The following is a 22,419-nucleotide window of genomic DNA, read 5'->3' on the forward strand; positions in this document are numbered from 1 at the left end:
TGAGGATGCCCGGTTCGTGTTTACAGGAGATGGTAACTCCTCCATGGCACCTGATCACATCTCAGATGTTTTGGAGATCCGTGTTTGCTCTGCTCCTATTCTGTATTGTTTAATGGACTTGTTAGCTTGAACAGGTTGGGGGGAAACGTAAATTCCGCTATAATAGTGGTATTTCACTATTATAGTGAAATTACGCTATATTTCCCGTCGTGGATACCCTCAATTTCACCCGCAAGGCGTTTGAACCGCACGTCATGGTGGGTATTACAATGAATAAAAACTGTCATGCTTGCATGTTTTGAATTTTAATAAATTTTCTACCGTTGCGTTTGAAAATGCGAGCACTCTTTTTTTAACGGAAGTTGCATTTTTAACATAGCAACCGATGATTGCGGGGATATATAAGCCTGTTTGAATCTCACTTATAGCTCATTAATGTGCACAAAGTAATGTTTGTTACAATTGTCAACTTAAACTGGAAAGGGTTTATTGAATTAAACAAGAAAAAGATTATTTCTGTCTGCATGGTTACGGGTATGGAGCCCCGTTATGGTAAACGGAAAGACCCATTATAGCAAACATGAAAAAAGAGTGTATTGATAAACTCGATATCTTTTCTCTTAACAAAATCAATTGATAATAAATTATCCAAAAATTACACATATATACGATCCCAGAAAATATATCTAATTTTCAATATCGGCTGGTTAATTTTTTATTTCAGAAAAAAAGACTCAATTTATTTCGGTGTCGGTAATATTTAACAAGAGTGTCTGTAACCTTATTTTAACACATGTTCAAATAATTATGATTCAACGATCTTTTTAACTTCGCACAAATGTATCTTATTTAACATTTTATGGTTATGCACTTAGGCAAAATAGAATTAACTTTAAAATTTGAGAGAAATAGGTATACATGTAGTTTTTAGCTCTACTGGTCAGAGACCAGAAGAGCTTATGCGATAGTAATGCGTCCGGCGTCCGTCCGTCTGTCCGTCTGTCTGTAAACAATTTTTCAAAATGCTACTCCTCCTACAGTTTTGGTCTAATTTCAATATAACTTGGCACACAAGTAGACTACACTAAGATACATAATTCTGTGTATCGAATTTTAATTTTGATGAATGGTGTTGCCGTGGTTACTAAAAATAGAAATTTCTGTGAAATTCTTTCAAATGCAACTCCTCCTACAGTTTTAATCTGATTTCAGTATAACTTGGCACACAAGTAGAATACACTAAGATACATAATTCTGTGTATCGGTTTTTGATTTCGATGAACAGTGTTGCCATGGTTACTAAAAATCGAAATTTCTGTGAAATTCTTTCAAAATGCTACTCCTCCTACATTTTTGGTCTGATTTCAGTATAACTTGGCACACAAGTAGACTACACTAAGATACTTAATTCTGTGTATCGGTTTTTGATTTCGATGAACGGTGTTGCCGTGGTTACTAAAAATAGAAATTTCTGTGAAATTCTTTCAAAATGCTACTCCTCCTACAGTTTTGGTCTGATTTAAGTATAACTTGGCACACAAGTAGACTACACTAAAGATACATAAATCTGTATATCGGTTTTTGATTTCGATGAACGGTGCTGCCGTGGTTACTAAAAATAGAAATATCATTCTGTAAAATTGTTTCAAAATGCTACTCCTCCTACAGTTTTGGTCTGATTTCAATATAACTGGGCACACAAGTAGAATACACTAAGATACATAATTCTGTGTATCGAATTTTAATTTTGATGAATGGTGTTGCCGTGGTTACTAAAAATAGAAATATCTTTAAAATTGTTTCAAAATGCTACTCCTCCTACAGTTTTGGTCTGATTTCAATATAACTTGGCACACAAGTAGACTGCACTAAGAAAATAAAGAGACTTTATCAATGATCATTATTCTATTTATTGCTGTTGTAAAGTCTCAAATCCCAGCTGCTTAAGTACTTTTCTCTTCCTTTGCTATAAGTTCAAACCAGTAGAGCTTCAGTCTCGGCAGAGACTTCTGGTTTTTTTCTTGTTATTTAAAAAAATATTCTTATCTAATTATACATGTATTCATATGAAATAAAAGTATATAGCAAAAAATCACTATAAAAGTATTAATTTTTCAGACTTTTAGATTTATGCTAATGTATTATTGTTTAAACTACAAGGAAACTCCAAATAACAAATCATCACTGCTCAGCATAAGGAGTGTCTAAAATATCTTCGACTCAATTCATATTTTCGACAATTAAAAATTGATGTAAAACATCAAATTATCCGCAAACAATTTAGCATTTGAAAAAGTACTTTCACAATTCTGAAAGCATATTCATGCAATGGAAGTGCAAGATATTCAAAGCTGAAGTAGAAGTCTTGAAAAGCGTATATTTTTATTTACAATCAATTCTTTTATCATAGACTACACAGGCGTCAGAACCGGAGGGTGCTAGGGGCGCCTAGCCCCCCCCCCCCCCCACTTTCTTGCAAGGATAGACATTTTCTTTGTATTGAAAATTGGGTTTTATCTTTTTTTGTTGGTTTAACCACCCCCCCCCCCCACTTTCAATTAGCCGCCCTTTCAATTTGCTTCAGACTCCCATGGACTTTATTACATCGATGAATATATATCTGATGAGCAAATGCATTAAAATATGTATATCCGTACTTATTTAAAAAAATTATTTGTCTTGCTTTGAAGACAGTCTAAAATAAAAATGACCGAACCACGTGCACCCTGGATCTTGATCATGCACGTGATAATTCCTATGTTTTTTTGCAAAATAGGCTATGCTGCAAGGCACTGTGCAAAATGTGGAAACGAAATTATTCTTGTATCATTGGCAGCATTCGTAGCTATAACATATTCAAAACAATTTTTACGAGTTAAAGAGTTTTTGATTTTTTATTAACCATGCACTTTATGCACCACGTCATTATGATACGACCGGAAAATCAAAATTTCCTTTTATGTATATGTAATACCTTTAGTAAACTCTTTTTACGAGTATATAGTCAAAAATTATCAAATAACTTGATGAGAAATGACAATGAAATTGAAACATTATAACAATAATATTTTAAATTTTACTGATGATTTTCTACATGTTATCAATGAAAAATTATTACACTGAACTTTTACAAAAATCACTTCTCATTTCCCATGTTCACTATTTAACAACCATGTACAAAAAGATCGGCTGCAGCAGCGATCGATAATAATGGGTCTTTCCGTTTACCATAACGGGGCTCCATACCCGTAACCATGCAGACAGAAATAATCTTTTTCTTGTTTAATTCAATAAACCCTTTCCAGTTTAAGTTGACAATTGTAACAAACATTACTTTGTGCACATTAATGAGCAATAAGTGAGATTCAAACAGGCTTATATATCCCCGCAATCATCGGTTGCTATGTTAAAAATGCAACTTCCGTTAAAAAAAGAGTGCTCGCATTTTCAAACGCAACGGTAGAAATTTTATTAAAATTAAAAACATGCAAGCATGACAGTTTTTGTTCATTGTAATACCCACCATGACGTGCGGTTCAAACGCCTTGCATGGTATCGGGTGAAATTGAGGGTATCCACGACGGGAAATATAGCGTAATTTCACTATAATAGTGAAATACCACTATTATAGCGGAATTTACGTTTCCCCCCAACCTGTTGAATACTCTTCTTTATCTCCATATATTTCATTACAAAAACTAAAAATACAAAACACGAAACACCGGGACTCCAGGTGCCTGGGAGGATTGGGCATTCCCTGCTGATCGGTCACACCCATCGTAATCCGTATATGGATCAAGTAGATGAAAAATTTTATTAATAAACTAATAGAGTATAAAAACAAAAGCCTAATAATCGGCATGAAACAAATAGGCCAAAGTAAAATTAAGAGATTACAATTCATATTTCCTAATACTGCCATTATAAAGACCACACACTGAACCAAACTTCTAAGTATTCACCTGACATTTTTTAAGTTTTATCGAACAAATGCGTATAATAAATACTTTCTCTAATTCATGTTTAGAGATACGTATTTCAGTTCGACGTTGCGTAAATGTCATGTATCTCGTCAGACTTTTAAGCAAAGTGTCAAGGATATGATGTACCCTCAAAATGAAAATTCACATAAAATAATCTCTATGGAGTAATACAACTACACGCTCTAATTACTGCAATATATCCTTTTTTTCATGGATACCATGTACCTCTGAATATTTGATTGACCAATCTGCTTCCACTCACATGCATAGATCTTTCTAAACTGTTGAAATTGTGGGGGGGGGGGGGGGGGCTTTGATATTCCTTATTAAAATTCCCAAAGTATACAATGTGGGATATAGATCCGGGGATTTGGCAGTGCATCATCACTCAGATGCCTTTTGGTCGATATCGTTAGGCGTTTAGCACGTAAGTGTACCACTTTAAGGATGATCCAGACAGGGTGAGATAATATTAGACTGCCAATTTCTAATCAGGTAACAAACCTTAAACCTGGTTGCGACGCAAAATCTTGGCCTCAAACGCAGAAGGATAAAACGTACGCTCAACTAGGACCTCGGGTCCCCCGCAAATAGTTCGTCATTTTGCGTAGTAATAACACATTTTAGGAACTCTTCAGAAATTTAAAGGCACAAAAATAAATTCATCGATATCAATACGGAGACCTCAGGTCACCTTATATATTGATTGAATTTTGTATGATAGACAGTTTTTTGTCTTACTCCAAAATAATCATATTTATAACTTTATACAAATCTACTTTCTAATGTATATAAGCAGAAACTTTACAGTAATTAGGGGGCCCAGAAGTAACCTTATATTATACATCAGTGTGGAGACCAGAGGTTATTTTATATTGTACATCAGAGGGATCACAGGTCACCATACATTTTAAATTAATAGGGGCCCAAAGGTAACCTTATATTGTACATCCTTTGGGGGTCCAGAGGTCAACTTAGATTGTACATCATTACGGGGACAAGTGGTCACCTAATACTGTACTGTACATCAGTAGAGGGAACCAAGATCGATCACCTTATATTATACATCAGTACGGGGACCAGAGGACACCTTATATTGTACATCAGTAGGGGGACCAGAGGTCGCCTAATAATGTACATCAGTAGGGGGACCAGAGGTCACCTAATAATGTACATCAGTAGGGGGACCAGAGGTCACCTAATATTGTACATCAGTAGGGGGACCAGAGGTCACCTAATATTGACATCAGTAGGGGGACCAGAGGTCACCTTATACTGTACATCAGCAGGGGAACCAGTGGTCACTTTATTATTTACATCAGTAGGGGAACCAGAGGTCATCTTATATTGTACATCAGTAGGGGAACCAGAGGTCATCTTATATTATACATCAGTAGGGGGACTAGAGGTAACCTTTTATTGTACATCAGTAGGGGGACCAGAGGATATCTTATATTGTACATAAGTAGGGGGACCAGAGGACACCTTATATTGTACATCAGTAGGGGAACCAGAGGGCATCTTATATTGTACATCAGTAGGGGGACCAGAGGATATCTTATATTGTACATCAGTAGGGGAACCAGAGTGCATCTTATACTGTACATCAGTAGAGAGACCAGAGGACACCTTAAATTGAACATCAATAAGGAGACCAGAGGTCACCTTATATTGTTCATCAGTAGGGGGACCAGAGGACACCTTCTATGTACATCAGTAGGGGGACCAGGGGTCAGCTTATAATGTACATCAGTAGGGGGACCAAAGGTCACCTTATATAGTACATCAGTAAGGGGACTAGAGGTCACCTTATATTGTACATCAGTAGGGGATCAGAGGTCACCTTATATTGTACATCAGTAGGGGGACCAGAGGACACCTTGTATTAAACATCAGTAGGGGGACCAGAGGTAAGCTTAAAATGTACATCAGTAGGGGGACCAAAGGTCACCTTATATTGTACATCACTAGGAGATCCAGAGGAAACCTTATATGTACATCAGTAGGGGGACCAAAAATCACCTTATATTGTACATCAGTAGGTGGACCAGAGGACACTTTATATTGTACATCAGTAAGGGGACCAGAGGACACCTTATATTATTCATCAGTGGGTTGATTAGAGGACACCTTATATTGTACATCAGCAGGGGGACCAGGGGTCATCTTATATTGTACATCAGTAGGGGGACCAGAGAACACTTTATTTTGTACATCAGTAGGGGGACCAGAGGACACCTTATATTGTACATCCGTAGGGGAACCAGAGGTCACCTTATATTGTACATCAGTAGTGGGACCAGAGGTCACCTTATATTGTACATCAGTAGTGGGACCAGAGGTAACATTATATTGTAAATTATTAGGAGGACCAGAGGTCACCTTATGTGAACATCGATAGGGGACCAGAGGTCACCTTTTATTGTACATCAGTAGGGTGACCAGAATTCACATTATATTTTACATCACTAGGGGAACCAGAGGAAACCTTATATGTACATCAGTAGGGGGACCAAAAGTCATCTCATATTGTACATCAGTTAGTGGACCAGAGGACACCTTATATTGTACATCAGTAGGGGGACAAGAGGACACCTTATATTATTCATCTGTGGGTTGACCAGAGGACATCTTATATTGTACATCAGTAGGGGGACCAGAGGACACCTTATATTATTCATCAGTGGGTTGACCAGAGGACACCTTATAATGTACATCAGTAGGGGGACCAGGGGTCATCTTATAATGTACATTAGTATTGGGTCCAGAGAGAGGTCAAGGTCATGCTTGTAGAGTGAGGTGGTGTTTTTGCTCCTCTGTTAAAAAGTGGATTTTTAGAGTGTTAAAGTGTTTCGTAGGTGGACAAAAATATTTCTAGTGTGTGTTATAGATATTTTTAAAAAAGTACACTGGACTGCTTTCATAAAATTTGGAAAAGTGGACTTTGTTGGGAAAAATCAATTACAGAGTGATAGTGAGAGCACTGAGTTGTGTTCACCTGTTTCACCTGTATTCTGTATACCTGGAGTTCCAGTGTTAAGGACAGGTGACCATTGTGTGTGTGTGTTTAGTATTCATTGTTCAGTGAACCATTGTGCTGTTTAACAATGGCGGATCAACAAGCCAAGGACACAAAAGAAGTACAAAAAAATGAGAAAGTTTCTGGCCCACTGCTTAAGCAATCAACATTATTTCTGTCCAGAGTGCCATCCGAAGTAAAGTCACAAATTGTATCATCAAAACAGAGGAGAATTTCCTCCGCAGGAGAAGAGGAATCTTCAGAAATTGATGAGATAAAGGACACACTGGAATCAATTCAGTTGATGGTTCAAAGGATTGTTACAAAGGATGATATACGAGAGATTGTTAAAAGTGTAGTGGCTGAATTCAAGGAGGACCTGAAGAGGGAATTACATGAGGAGTTGGCTGTCAGTATCAAAGAAGAGATCATGAAAGATTTAAAATCAGAGATTCAAGAGGAATTCAAGTCACAAAAAGAACAGCATGTTGAAGATGTTGCCAAAATAAGGAAACAGTTATCGGACAAAGTAGATGGGCTCATGATGGACAATGATACCAACATGGAAAATGTTTCAAATCTTAAGAAACAAATTAATAAATTGGAGACCAAACTGAAGGATGTAAACGAGCTTGCAAGCACAGCAGTCAGTATGGCCAATTTTAACCAGCAGTACTCGCAAAAGAACAACATCAAGATCCTCAACTGGCCAGAACGGAAGGGCCAAAAACTCAAAGAAGAGTTTTGCACCATTGTGGCTGAGAGAACAGGTGTTATTCTCGATCTGCGGGACATTCTAGCCATTCACAGAATCCCATCCGCTGATAAACAAAATCCGCGCCCTGTGATTGTCAAGTTTAATACGGCAGAGGCAAGAAAATCTGTGATAACAAAACGTGAAGCATTAAAAGAGGATTTCATCATGCTAGACCATATTACCAGTATGAATGCGCAGCTCTTGAGAGCCTTAAAAGCAGAGAACAGACAACATCTTGTTGACAGTGCGTGGTATTTTAATGGCCACATATTTGCGCTGGATATGAAAGGAGAGCGACACCGAATTGATGTTACGGACAATATTGACAAAATATTTAGAGCTTAATTTTTTTTTTCTCACTAAGAATTGAGATGTTTAATTGTCTACAATAAGTAAAACTAGCAGGAGGAGCCGATACAGGTGGGACATTGACTTCAAGGCGAGGTATGCCTATTGAATGGTTGACTTTTGTGAATGTAAGTATGTGTAGAGTGTGTATGTATGCGTTGTTTTTGAGCTTTAGTGCACCTTCTCTAATGTTCTGTGTAATAAGAATGAAAAATTTTCATGACATTTTATACGACAACTAAAATGACCAACAAAGTAGAAATGTTAGGTATATTGAGTATGAATGTAAGAGGTTTCTCCTCTAACAGCCAAAAACGTAGAGATGTGTTTAATTGGGTTAGAAGTAAAAATATCTCTATTGTTTGTTTTCAAGAAACACATAGTACTCATGAGACTTCAAGGTTATGGGAATCAGAGTGGGGTTACAAATCCTATTTCAGTAGTAATACAAGCAGCTCAGCTGGAGTTGCAATACTTTTCAAAAATAACTTTGAATTAGATATCCATTCAGTTAAATGTGACTCTTCTGGTAGATATATCATAATGGATATTTCAGCAAATAATTTGAGATTTACTTTGGTAAATTTGTATGGTCCAAATAATGATAATCCAGAATTTTTTCAAAATATTTATGAAGAAATTACAAAATTAGAAAACATGTCAATCCTCATGTGTGGGGATTGGAATGTGGTCCAAAATAAAGAACTTGACACTTTCAATGTTAAAAATCTTAATAATCCAAAGGCAAATGAAGTAATAAAGAATATAAAAAGCGAACTTGAAATTTATGATCCATGAGAATCTGGAATGAAGAAGTTAGGCAGTACACATGGAGAAGATCAAATCCAGTTATTCAAAGTAGAATTGATTATTTTCTTGTTTCTGATTGTATTTTTAGTAGAGTATTAGACACCAAAATAATCCCAGGGTATAGAACAGATCATTCAGCAATTGTATTAAAATTCAAAACAAATGACAGTAATAGAGAAGAGGTTACTGGAAATTTAATTGTCAGTTATTACATGAAAAGGAGTATATAGAAAAAGTAAAGCAATGTATTTCAGAAACAATTAAAGAATATATGATATCAGGAGATATTGAGCAAAGGGAGAGTATTCAATTTAGTATAAGTAATCAATTTTTCTGGGAAGTCTTGAAAATGAAAATCAGATCCTTAACAATAGAATATTCTTCCATAAGGTCCAAAAAACAAAAACTACAGAGGAAAAAATTAGAAAAAGAAATCTTAGATTTGGAAGAAAAAGTCAATATTTCAGGAAAAGAAGAAGATATTTTGACACTTGAAGAAAAAAAACAAACTTTACAAAATTCTAGGTCGAACTATATAAAGGGTTTAATGTTACGCTCAAAAGCTACTTGGTATGAAATGGGTGAAAAAAATTCTGAATACTTTTGTAAATTAGAAAGAAGAAATTATGTAAATAAAACAATATCTGAATTAGTAGACTCAAATGGTAATCATATTGCAGACCAGTCTGCCATTCTGGATGAACAAAGGTCTTTTTTCTCAAACTTGTACAAAAGTAAAAAGGATAATAATAATAATGAAACATCTTTGTGTGAAAATATCTTTTTACAACATAATGTCAAATTATCTGATGAACAAAGTGACAATTGTGAAGGTTTTTTGAAACTTCAAGAATGCACAACATCATTAAAAAATATGAAAAACAAAAAATCCCCAGGATCAGATGGGTTTACAGTGGAATTTTACAAATTTTTCTGGAAAGATATAGGTATTTTTGTTATGAAATCTTTAAATGAAGGGTATATAACTGGAAAACTTTCACAGTTTCAATCTCAGGGGGTAATTACATGCATTCCAAAAGAGGAAAAGGATAGAAGATATATGAAAAATTGGAGACCTATTTCATTGTTAAATGTAGATTACAAAATTGGTTCTAGTACCATAGCAAATCGCATTAAGAATGTGTTGTCCAGTATTATAAGTGATACCCAAAAAGGTTTTATAAAAGGGCGTTTCATAGGTGAAAACACTAGGTTTTTATATGACTTAATAGATTACCTTAAAGATAAAAAACAATTTGGTTTGCTCCTTTTATTAGATTTCGAAAAAGCTTTTGATTCTTTAGAATGGGATTTTATTGTTAAAGCATTAAAGTCTTTTAATTTTGGAGATTCATTAGTTAAATGGTTTAAAACCTTTTACTCAACCAGTACAAGCTGCGTGATAAATAATGGAAACTTATCCTCCTTTTTTAATCTTGAACGTGGATGTAGACAGGGAGACCCTTTGGCACCATACATTTTTATCATTACTGTAGAACTACTTGCAATCTCACTGAAGAATAATGAAAACATAAAAGGTATATCGATTAATGGGAAAGAAAATAAACTAGGACAATATGCAGATGACTCTTTTTTAACATTAGATGGAAGTGAAAAGTCTTTGAGAGAATCAATGAAAATAATCGAAAAATTTGGAAATGCTTCTGGTTTGAAGCTTAATATTTCAAAGTCTCAAGCAGTATGGTTGGGAAGCAAGGCAGGATCAAAACAAACTCTATGTGATGACTTAAAAATTAATTGGAGTGCTGATACCTTTAAGCTCTTAGGAATAATTTTCACAAAAAACTTAGAAAATATTGTGTCTGTCAATTATCGACCCAAAATAAATTCTATTAAAAAATTGCTTGCATCATGGGCGAAAAGAGATTTGACCCCAATAGGAAAAATTACAGTAATTAAAACCCTTGTTATTCCAAAATTTGTACACCTATTCTCAACTCTTCCAAATCCATCAAAGGAATTACTTAATGAGATCAATAAAATTTTATTTCAATTTATTTGGGCATACAAGGTGGAAAAAGTAAAAAGAAATACATTGATAGGAAAAATTGAAGAAGGTGGACTAAACATGATCCATTTATCCTCCTTCATTTCATATATAAAACTTAAATGGGTTAAGAGAGTCCTTACAGACAACAGTGGAGCATGGCAGCAATTATTATCCTGTATTTTTAATCAAAAAGATTTTAACTTTGTTTTTTATTTAACCAAAGAAAAACTCTCAGAATTTTTGAATCATATAGGTAATGATTTTTGGAAAGATGTTATAAAAGCTCTTATAATTGTTAAAAAAGATTGTTTGAGTGCTACAGATTATTTATATACTGATATTAGAAATTTTGTTGATATCAAAAAATGGAGTTTTTACAAGACTTGGGTAGAAAAAGGTTTTAAAGTATTGAAAGACTTGTTGTTGGATGATGGAAAATTTAGGTGTTTTAATGATGTTAAAAAAAATCGTTGGTACTAATAATTTTTTAAACTATTTTAACATTGTATCAAATGTACCAGCAAGAGTAAAAAGGGAAGTAACTGTTTATATGACAGAAAGAGGCAATCAATTTGCAGCACCAGAGAAATGTGTTATACAAAAAATGATATCTGTGACAAGTATAAAATTTCTGTATAAAATTATAAAAGATAAGAATTTTGTGGCACCAGAATCCAAAAAGTTAAAATGGGAGATTTATTTAAATGAACCTATTACAGAAAAACACTGGGAATTTTTCCTTCGGAATGCTTCAATTTGTACAAAGGACACCAAAATAATTTATTTTCAATATAGAATTCTTATGGGCTTCCTTGCCACAAATTCTTTTCTTCACAAGATAAAAATTGCTGAAAACAATTTTTGTTCTTTCTGTAAAACAGATCCAGAAACATTGATTCATCTTTTTTATGATCGTAAACATTTAACTATTTTTTGGAAAGATTTTGAAAATTGGTATCAAGCATTTGAAAATGATTATGTAATTTCAAAACAAAAGGTGATGCTGGGTAATATTGAAGGAAGTTGTTTAGAAAATTTTCTCATCTTGTTAGCAAAAAAGTATTTGTATTACTCAAGAACTCAATGTACTATACCTAAATTTACAGAAGCTGTTAACATTTTTAAGTATTACAGGAAAATTGAAAAATATTGTGAGAGCAATTTTCATTGTAGAACTAGAATGTATAGTAAATGGGCAATGTTTGATTTGATTTGTCATACATAAGTTCAATTATCATTTAAGGTGTAATTATAAAAACTGGTATTTTGGGAAAGGTGCACAGAGTGTGTGTGGTGTGTGAGGGTGTGTTTGTGTGTGTATTTTGTTTCTTTTGTAAGTATGAAAATATTCAAAAATAAAGCATTAAAAAAAAAAAGTATTGGGTCCAGAGGTCACCTTATATTGTACATCAGTAGGGGGACTAGAGGTCACCTTATATTACACATCAGTAGGGGACCAGAGGGCACCTTATATTGTACATCAGTAGGGGGACCAGAGGACACCTTATATTGTACATCAGTAGGGGGACCAGAGAACACCTTATATAGTACATCAGTAGGGGGACCAGAGGACACCTTATATTGTACATCAGTAGGGGAACCAGAGGTTGCCTTATATTGTACATCAGTAGGGGATCAGAGGTCACCTTATATTGTACATCAGTAGGGGGACCAGAGGTCACCTTATATTGTACATCAGTAGGGTGACCAGAGGTTGCCTTATATTGTACATCAGTTATGGGACCAGAGGACACCTTATATTGTATATAAGTAGGAGGACCAGGGGTCAGCGTATAATGAGCATGAGTAGGGGGACCAGAGGTCATCTTATACTTTACATCAGTTGGGGGACCAGAGGACACCTTATATTGTACATCAGTAGGGGGACCAGAGGACACCTTATTTTGTATATCAGTAAGGGGACTCACCTTATACGAAGCCTGTTCAATAATAATGTCCTTTGTGCTCGGAAAGAAACAAAAGACGCTTTTCAATAATTTAGTCTAAATGATTTAACCTTATATTATCTTTTAATTAAAACGCATGTCTGTATCATTTTTTTGGACCAATTTCTTATTGTTTTTAGAACTTATTTTTGGGTATGACCCTTTGAATATTGGCTTAATTATGGCAGATCCTATGATTTCCAGGACGTGTTTCTTCTGAAAGGCGTTTTTTTCAAGTTTGAAAAATGAAACAAGTTGAAAGACGAAAGATCTTGCGAATATCGTTCATGTGAAAGAACATTAACTTTCTGTTTATCCCCAAGACTCCTTTACTCTTCAGGGTGTGTGGATTCGGACGCTGTCATGAAAAAATCTAATGTAGTGGATTCCTGATTCTCATTAACCTTTTGATTTTTTTCCCAAAAAAATTTGCTTTCTATATTTCTCCAGAAATTAAACTGCCTCCCCGAATACGAATTTGAACAACAAGACCACTAATATTTAAGAAAATTGCATATAAATCTGTCTTTGTGCTCTTGCAATTCTTTGCTCTTCTCAGACCTCTGCTGTTTTTTAGCCGGGCTTATTGCTCAAAGAGCAATTGCCGGCTTATGTGATCCTGTTCAAGGCAGGATGTTGACCCAATAGTCGCCATTTTAAAGTTACGTGCAAAAATATAGTTCTTACTCTCAACCGCTTTTGAGATAATACAAACGCTAAATAAAGCAACAAAAATAAAACAAAGTTTTATCTATATAAAATAAACATTTGTAGTAATGACTTTGAAAACTTCACAAGTCAAAAAACATAGTTCATTAGCGTAAGGATTTTTGATAATCAGTGTTACCGTAGTTCTCTACACATACGAGGTAAAGCAGGAGAGGGAACCAGACTGGCCTGTTTGTTTACATTCAGCTGCGGTACCAGATTAATTCTGATTCTGACAAAATCGGACCGTGGTATTAGGATTGAAAATCTCACTGTCAGTGTCTTATCATTTATATTGATAGTTTTAAAATAATTTTTTCATCAGAATATAAACGTGATTCATGTAAGAAATCCATTCTACTCTGTAAATGAGCCCGGCTCTCTGTACTTCTGAGTACTTTGATTTTCAAGTACATCTTATTATAAGTTCTGTTTTGAGGGTTTTCAGCAATAGATTCAAGTTTCATTATCTGTTTGAAATTTAAACATCACGCAGTCGTTTTTAGTCGTTTTCACTCATTTTTTTCAAACATAGGGTGACTTTTGAGTACTGAGCTTTTTTTTTTACTGTCAAACATTTCTTTAAAACAGTGTGAACTACTCCCGAAATGATGTCTATCAAATTTGCTGTGTGTCGTGCGGTCAATCATACACCATCAGTGATTATTTGTTGAAATCTGGCAAACAGTACAGTAGTTGTTTAATTTTTTGTTTGGAAGCACGGTATCCACTTTTGAAGCCCGTTATATAATTTTTTATTATTGACATCCACCTGCTCAATTGTCTATAAAACAGACATTGATTGCACTAAATTTTACATATTTCAACGAGTATTTCTTTGGGATTCTTAACAAGTTTTACAGCAGCTTTAAGGAACGGTTAAATTTTACTCTAGTTTACTGATTCTTTACCATTCATTTATAATGCAGTGTCTCGAATACCGTTGTTTTCCAGCTTCTCAAATGAAACTACATGTATGTGATAAAAAGTGGTCACATAAACTGTTATAAATTCATTAAAGATTCAACAATGAGAGAAAGTCAAGCTTAGTGCCATATGATATCTTTATTGTATGTCGTAGAGTTAAGGACATTATTTATTGAACATCCCTCGTATTGTACATCAGTAGGGGGACAAGAGGTCACCTTATATTGTACATCATTAAAACTTATGTTCACACTATTTTGAACGACAATGAATAAACCGGAAGAGACTTTATATTTTACATCAATAAGAAGACTAGAGGTCATCTTATATTGTAAGTCAAAAGGGAGACCAGAGGACACCTAATATTTTACATAAATATTGAGACCAAAGGATTCCTTACTTAATTGCTCATCTGAATCAACTCATGTGACTTATTGCTGTCTGGGTTTTTTTCTGGCGTCGTGCGCTTCACATTGTGCGTTAGCATTCGAACATTTTCAGCTTTTCTCTGCAATCCCTCAACCATTTACAACCCATTTTGGCATAAAGCATCTGGTGAAGGGGAGATTTTTTAAATCATGGTTCCTGCCCTCCACCCCCTAAGGCAAGAAAGTTGGGGCGAAACTACTACAATTGATGAAATCTTTAAAAATCATCTTTACTCATTGACATCAAGCCGTCGAACTATTGGCATAATTATTATCAGCATTGACTCTTCTATCAAAATTGTGAAATTCATTGTCCGAGGATCAGGGGCCCTGGGGTTAGGACAGGGTTATAAAAAATTATATCGTGAAATGCATTTGTTCTTTGAAAATCTTTCCCACTGCCCCTGGATATTAAACAAACTAACTAACTGCATAGTTATGATGAGGAAAGGTATTCTCTTCAAAGTTTTGAAATTCATGACCCAAAGGTCAGGGGTCCTGGTATTACGGTGTGGCTATAGAAATTTTAAAGTTAAAACTCATTAATTCTTTACAAAATTTTCCTCTCTGCTCCTGGATATTAATTAAACTAACTACATATAGTTATGATAAGCAAGGGATCCTCTTCCAGAATTATAAATTTCAAGGCCCCTGGCTCATGGGTACCATTAAGTGGTGAAGGGTCTACTGAAATACTGTAATTGAATTAATGCTTCGAAATTTGTTCTTTGGTATAAACCAATTTTTTTTTTATGAACAAGGGTGCCTTTCCAAAATTGTGAAATGTATGACCCCAGGATGAGGGTTTTTGTGTTCAATGGGCACTACTTATTATTGTTAATTATTTCTGATTATTTGAAATGCATTTTTTGTTCCCCTACGCTATATATATTAAGTACCCAAACTAAGCATTCTAAGTATCTCGTTATGATGAGCAATGGTGCTTTTTTTTCAAAATTGCGAATGTCATGGCCTCTGGTTCAAAGCACGAATCAAATTTAATTGCTTTAAAGTTTTTACATGATGTTAAAATGACCTATAAGACCTATAGGCCTCTTGTCGTGTTCTTATAAGAGAACCTCTAGTATCCTGTTAATATGCATTTTATCTGTAACCTCTGGTACGCCGTTATTTTTTTTTTTTTGGTTAATACGGGTCTAGAATCGTTGATGCATTATCTCTGCATTCATATAAACTTTATTTTATGTCTGGTTTCCTTTAAAATGTACAACAATGGGGACCACTGGTCTCCCTAATAATGTACAATATAAGTTGACATCTGGTCCCCCTTATGTTGTAAAAAATAGTGACCTTAGGTCCCCATAATGATCTACAACGTATTGATGCATAAGGTGACCTCTGTTTCCCCTATGTTGTACAATATAATGTAACGTCTGGTCTTGTACAGTATAAGGTGACCTCTGCTCCCCTTTCTGTTGTACAAAATAAAACTGACCTTTAGTCTCCATAATGAAATAAAATATAAGGTGACCTTTGGTCAACCTATTGATGTACAATATTAGTTTACCTCTGGTCCACCTAGTGACGAACGTTAAAACTGACCTGAAGGATCTGTCCTACTACTGATGTACAATATAAGGAGACCTCTTTTCCCCCTACTGATGTACAATAAAGGTCTCCTCTGGTCCCCCTACTGATGTACAATATAAGGTGACCTCTGGTTCCCCTACTGATGTACAATATAAGGAGACCTCTTTTCCCCCTACTGATGAACAATAAAGGTCTCCTCTGGTCCCCCTACTGATGTATAATATAAAATAACCTTTGGATCCCTGACTGATGTACAATATAAGTTGACCTCTGGTTCCCTTACTGATGTTTAATATAAGATAACCTCTGATCCCCCTACTGATGTAAAATATAAGATAACCTCAAGTCCCTCCCTCCCCCACTGATGTAAAGTGCAATATAAGGTGTCCTCTGGTCCCCCTTCTGTTGTACAGTACAATATAAGGTGACCTCTGGTCCCCCTACTGATGTACAATATAAGATGACCTTTGGTCCCCCTACTGGTGTACAATATAAGGTGATCTCTGGTCCCCCTACTAATGTACAATATAAGTTGACGTCTGCTCCCCCTACTGATGAACAATATTATGTGACCTCTGGTCCCCCTACTGATGTACAATATTAGGTGATCTCTGGTCCCCCTACTGATGTACAATAAAAGGTGACCCCTGGTCCCCCTACTCATGTATAATATAAGGTGTCCTCTGGTACCCCTACTGATGTATAATATAAGGTGACCTCTGGTTCCCCTATTGATGTACAATATAAGGTGTCCTCTGGTCCCCCTAATGATGTTCAATATAAGGTGACCTCTGCTCCCCCTACTGATGTTCAATATAAGGTTTCCTGTGGTCCCCCTACTGATGTACAATATAAAATGACCTCTGGTTCCCCTACTGATGTACAATATAAGGTGACCTTTGGTCCCCCTACTGATGTACAATATTAGGTGACCTCTGGTCCCCCTATTGATGTACAATATTAGGTGACCTCTGGTCCTCCTACTGATGTACAATACAAGGTGACCCCTGGTCCCCCTACTGACGTACAATATAAGGTGTCTTCTGTTACCCCTACTGATGTGCAATATAAGGTGTCTTCTGGTCCCCCCTTCTGATGTATAATATAAGATAACCTCTGGTCCCCCTACTGATGTATAATACAAGATAACCTTTGATCCCCCTACTGATGTAGAATATAAGATAACCTCTGGTCCTCCCCTCCCCCCAACTGATGTAAAGTGCAATATAAGGTGTCCTCTGGTCCACCTTCTGATGTACAGTACAATATAAGATGTCCTCAGGTCCCCCTAATGATGTACAATATAAGGTGACCTCTGGTCCCCCTACTGATGTATAATATTAGGTGATCTCTGGTACCCCTACTGATGTTCAATATAAGTGACCTCTGCACCCTCTACTGATGTACAATATAAGGTGACCTTTGGTCCCCCTACTGATGTACAATATAAGGTGACCTCTGGTTCCCCTACTGATGAACAATATAAGGTGAAGTTTGGTTCCCTTACTGATGTACAATATTAGGTGACCTCTGGTCTCCCTACTGATGTACAATGTTAGGTGACCTCTGGTCCCCCTACTGATGTACAATATAAGGTGACCCCTGGTCGCCCAACTGATGTACAATATAAGATACCTTCTTGTCCCCCAACTGATGTACAATATAAGATAACCTCTGGTCCCCCTTCTGATGTACAATATAAGATAACCTCTGGTCCCCCTTCTGATGTACAATATAAGGTGAACTCTGGTCCCCCTACTGATGTATAATATAAGGTGACCTCTGGTCCCCCTACTGATGTACATTATTAGGTGACCTCTGGTCCCCCTACTGATGTACAATATAAAGTGACCTCTGGTCCCCCATATGATGTAGAACAGATGATGACATATGGTCTCTCTTTTGATGTACAATATAAGTTGAACTATGGTCGCCCTGAAGATGTACAATTTGAAGTGACCTCTGTACTTGTTAAATTTTTGTTACCTCTGGAATCCGCATAAAGATTATGGGAACAAGCGGAAGTCTTATTTTGTACATCAATAAGAATATCATACTTCACAAGTTGTAGTATATGAATGAGACAAAGGTAATCTTATGTTGTACATTATTACGATGTGACTGAAAGTTGTAAATAGGCAATAATTTAAAATCATGGTATATGTAGAATTATTTTTCAAATCCTCTCCAAAAAAAGTTGCGATTCTAATTTTTGGACAGGGAAAAAACTGCACAATTTCTCCGAATTCTCTAAATGTATGTAATTGAATTTTAAAAAGTTTTATTTCTTTTTTTTAATGTAGTTTTGATTGGTTTATGAATTTGATGTGTTAATTCCAGGGAAAGGGGAGAAGAACCCCATGCAGCCCCAAACATTGCAATACAGGGCCCGGGTACATCTTCTTTGTAAGATAAATACAATCAGGGGTAGATTAAAAAGTGTTAAAGTGATGAGGTCGCATAAGGAAGACAAAGGAGACATTAAATACTTTATAAACAAATAATTATTCCATTATGTTAAAGGATCGGTGATAAGTCCGAGCGAAATGAAGAGGTAGGGGTGGTAGGGGGCAAGATCTTCCTCCTCCTCCTGCTTGTTAGAGATCTGCGAATGCAGAGATTGGACGTCATTTACTCTGTGTCGCTTACTGTTAGTAAGGAGATCAGAGGTTAGACACTGTGTTATGTAGACACTATAACCTTACATGGAATAATAAAATCATAGGGGAGACCACAGGTCACCCAACATAACCCATAAATGTTAAACTCTTATATATCATATGTCTTATAATATTGCAGTTAATGTTGCTCAGCCCCCCTCTATCTTTTCTAATACCCATTAGATGGTTATTCTTTTGACAAAAATAAATTTTCTGGGTTTTTTTACACTGTAAAGGCTTCATAGAATAGGTATGATTTCATGGATAAAAATTGATTACAGCCAAAAAATCAATCAGTTCCTATTTTTTTGGCATTGAGATTATATTTTAGTTAGTTTTGACTATTTGTTTAGAAATTAGAGGGTTTGGGTAAATTGAGGCTCACAATGGGGACTGCACATAGTGAAAAAATGCTTAAATTTTTGCCCTAGCTCTCATATTTTCAATAAATGTACATTTAAATAATTTTTAATAAATATTTATACCGAAATTTACTGTGAATATTGTAAATAATACAATATCAATATTTATGGGCATCATCAATACACAAAACATATGAATATCCCCCTCGCAGTTTGAGAAATTCATTTAAATCCATGTATTTTATGAGTGTAGACATTGGAACAGATTGAGTAATCCTCTTTCAAATTTGTGTTAATCAGAGTTAATTGAATAATTTATAACAAAATTTGACTGCTGTTAACTAATTAGGTTACTTTGTTCTTACATAAGGGGCATAATCCAGCAGCAAAGTCAGATTCAGTCATGTAATCAGTGCTGGCTTGAAATAAAAGTTATACTTTTGGTGAAACTTAGAGATTACTAGTAGGAAATTTAATTTAAATTACTGTTCAATATATTTTTGCAGAAAATACATTGAAAATGCAATAAATATGCAAAATTATAACTGAAAAAATTATGAAAAAGGTGTCTGAATATCCCTCCTCCTTGCCATATCCAATCTTGATATTCAGCTGAAAAGGGGGGGGGGGGTAATTTTGTGCTCTAATGATGCTGAAAAATGAAGGAATTTTGTTTAAATTTGGTTTATTTGAATAACAAGAGTCATGATTATCTGCAGTTATTTTTTTTCAATTTCTTTTATATTTTTTAAAATAATTATCTGAGTAAATTATATTTAAAAATGATTATTTTAAAGGTATTACATCACAAATGCTTACAAGAAATTTAAAAGAAGGTGTAAATAATAAAAAATTATGATATAAGCTACTAGATGCATTTACCAGTATGTTTTAATAAAATAAAATGTATTTCAGCAATGTACTCTCAAGAAGGAAGAGATTAATGAACCCTACCCTCTTACAATGAGCAACACATGGACACTCTCAGGATGATCTCTTTGCTTTCATTAAGAATTCCACGGTATGGTTTTCTTAGAAAATCTAGTTAATCTCTTAATATTTAAGTTATTTAGAACTTTTTATAGATTATTTGAAAATAAATTTCCTCAGAACTGCAGTTATTTAAGCACTTTGCTTACAATTGAGCACTGTATTCAGTCAGACAATATGATTTATCTGCCCTTGGCATTTAATCAATTTATTAATTATGTCAATAATAAGAAATGATATGCAAATAATTATATTTGCCTTTTATGAGAATATACATATTTAACATTAATTACATGAAATGTTCATGAAAATTGGCTAAAATGTAGGTCACCCCCCTTCAAAATTACAAAATTTTCAGTGGGGATGTATTTGAATATCTGATGCCAGCAACCCATTGCTGATAAAATTCTTTTTAATCTTATGTACATTTGAACTAGATATAATTCTCTTTCTTTCCATTGATTATTTTATCTACATTAGTTTTTACTCTTTCCATAACCCAGCTTTTTCTTACAAAAACCTGCTGATTTTCTTCATTTTTCATTAATAACGGGTACCTGCTACCCTGAATGATTAACATGATCTACCTTGAGAAATTATTAGAGATAATAAGAAAAACAAGCAAAACATATGCTAGATTAATCATTTTATTTGAAAAGTTTGAAAGAAAAATAGAAAAATGCTTCATTTTATAGACATCTTTTCTGTTTCACAGATGTGGGTCTGATTGACTGGGGTGTGAAATGTAACAGTCAATGGTGTACTTAAGCTAAGACTGTCAGTCCCAATATTCAAGAGGTGAGATAAGCAATGGATATGTGTTCTAAATTTACTTAATTGACCACTTTTTATAAATGTTTCTTTTACTCTATAGGAAAAACCCCTACATAAACAAATACATGGGCGCAGACATTTTGGACACCCAAAGTTGTGCGGAGGAGAAAATGCTAGCTGGCGCGTGATTGGTCAATAAGAGAGAAGACTTGTTATGTATTTGACAAGTGAAATAAAGTTGATAAAAATCTCATATCAAGACTTGGGTTTCTTTGAGGTATATAGGAGTTACAGGTAAAAATTTGAAGGGAGGGATGCACTTTGGTTAGAGATTTTCATTTGGTGTCAAACGCACCTAGTTGTAAACAATGAAATTGAAAGTAAAAGTGCCGCTTGACGGTATATTTTTTCTGGCATTTTTTGTTTTCCAATATCTCGAACTTTCACGACAAAAAGGTCATTTGCCCGAAATTCAATCTATGTATCAGTGAGAGGGGCTAAAGTTTGTATGGAAGTCTATGGGAAAACATTTGGTGGTGTTTGTCCTTCACAGTATTACGATTTATTCTATTTTCATCACTTTACATATGCAACGCACAACATTTTGTAGCGGAGTAAACAGGCCCGATAGTCGTGAACTGAGCAGGGGACCTTAGGTCCTAGTTGAGCGTACGTTTTCGTTAATTTTTTTCCCAAAGCTTTCAAATTGTGATAAGTTTGCGATAAAAGTGACGTAAAACCTGTGGGGAAAATGTGTTTAAATGGTTTTTTAAAAGTATTATAAAAGTCAAATAAACACTAAAAATAAAAGTGAGTAAAACGTGTCGTAAAGATCATACAGATATCAACATTCCAACGGCTTTCCATACTTCCTCAATGGTTATTTTGCCAATGTTTTGTGTGTTGTTTTTTTTTAGTTAAACCAGTTTCTAAAAATTTATAATGGTCACTAAATGATGCTGATTAAACAAAAGATGTGCTGCAAAATACAGATTTATAAGATTGTTTTTAAGCTTCGTCACGTTACATTGGTTTTCATCGGTGATAATTTATTTTCTTTCAACAGTTGTTGAGATGACTCATTGGTTAATATAATAATTTGAAAATATCATACAACTCTATCACGAAGTTTTTATATAAATACA

At 34.9% G+C, this 22,419-nt stretch overlaps 1 pseudogene; it reads left to right on the forward strand.

Moving 5' to 3' along the window:
* LOC134270540 (putative nuclease HARBI1) overlaps positions 1 to 22,419 on the forward strand; it is a 319,031-nt pseudogene that overhangs the window by 56,976 nt on the left and 239,636 nt on the right.

The sequence above is a fragment of the Saccostrea cucullata genome, unplaced genomic scaffold, assembly GCF_032062105.1.
Source record: "Saccostrea cucullata isolate Sc308-1 unplaced genomic scaffold, CSIRO_AGI_Scuc_v1 ctg281, whole genome shotgun sequence".
NCBI lineage: Eukaryota > Metazoa > Mollusca > Bivalvia > Ostreida > Ostreidae > Saccostrea > Saccostrea cuccullata.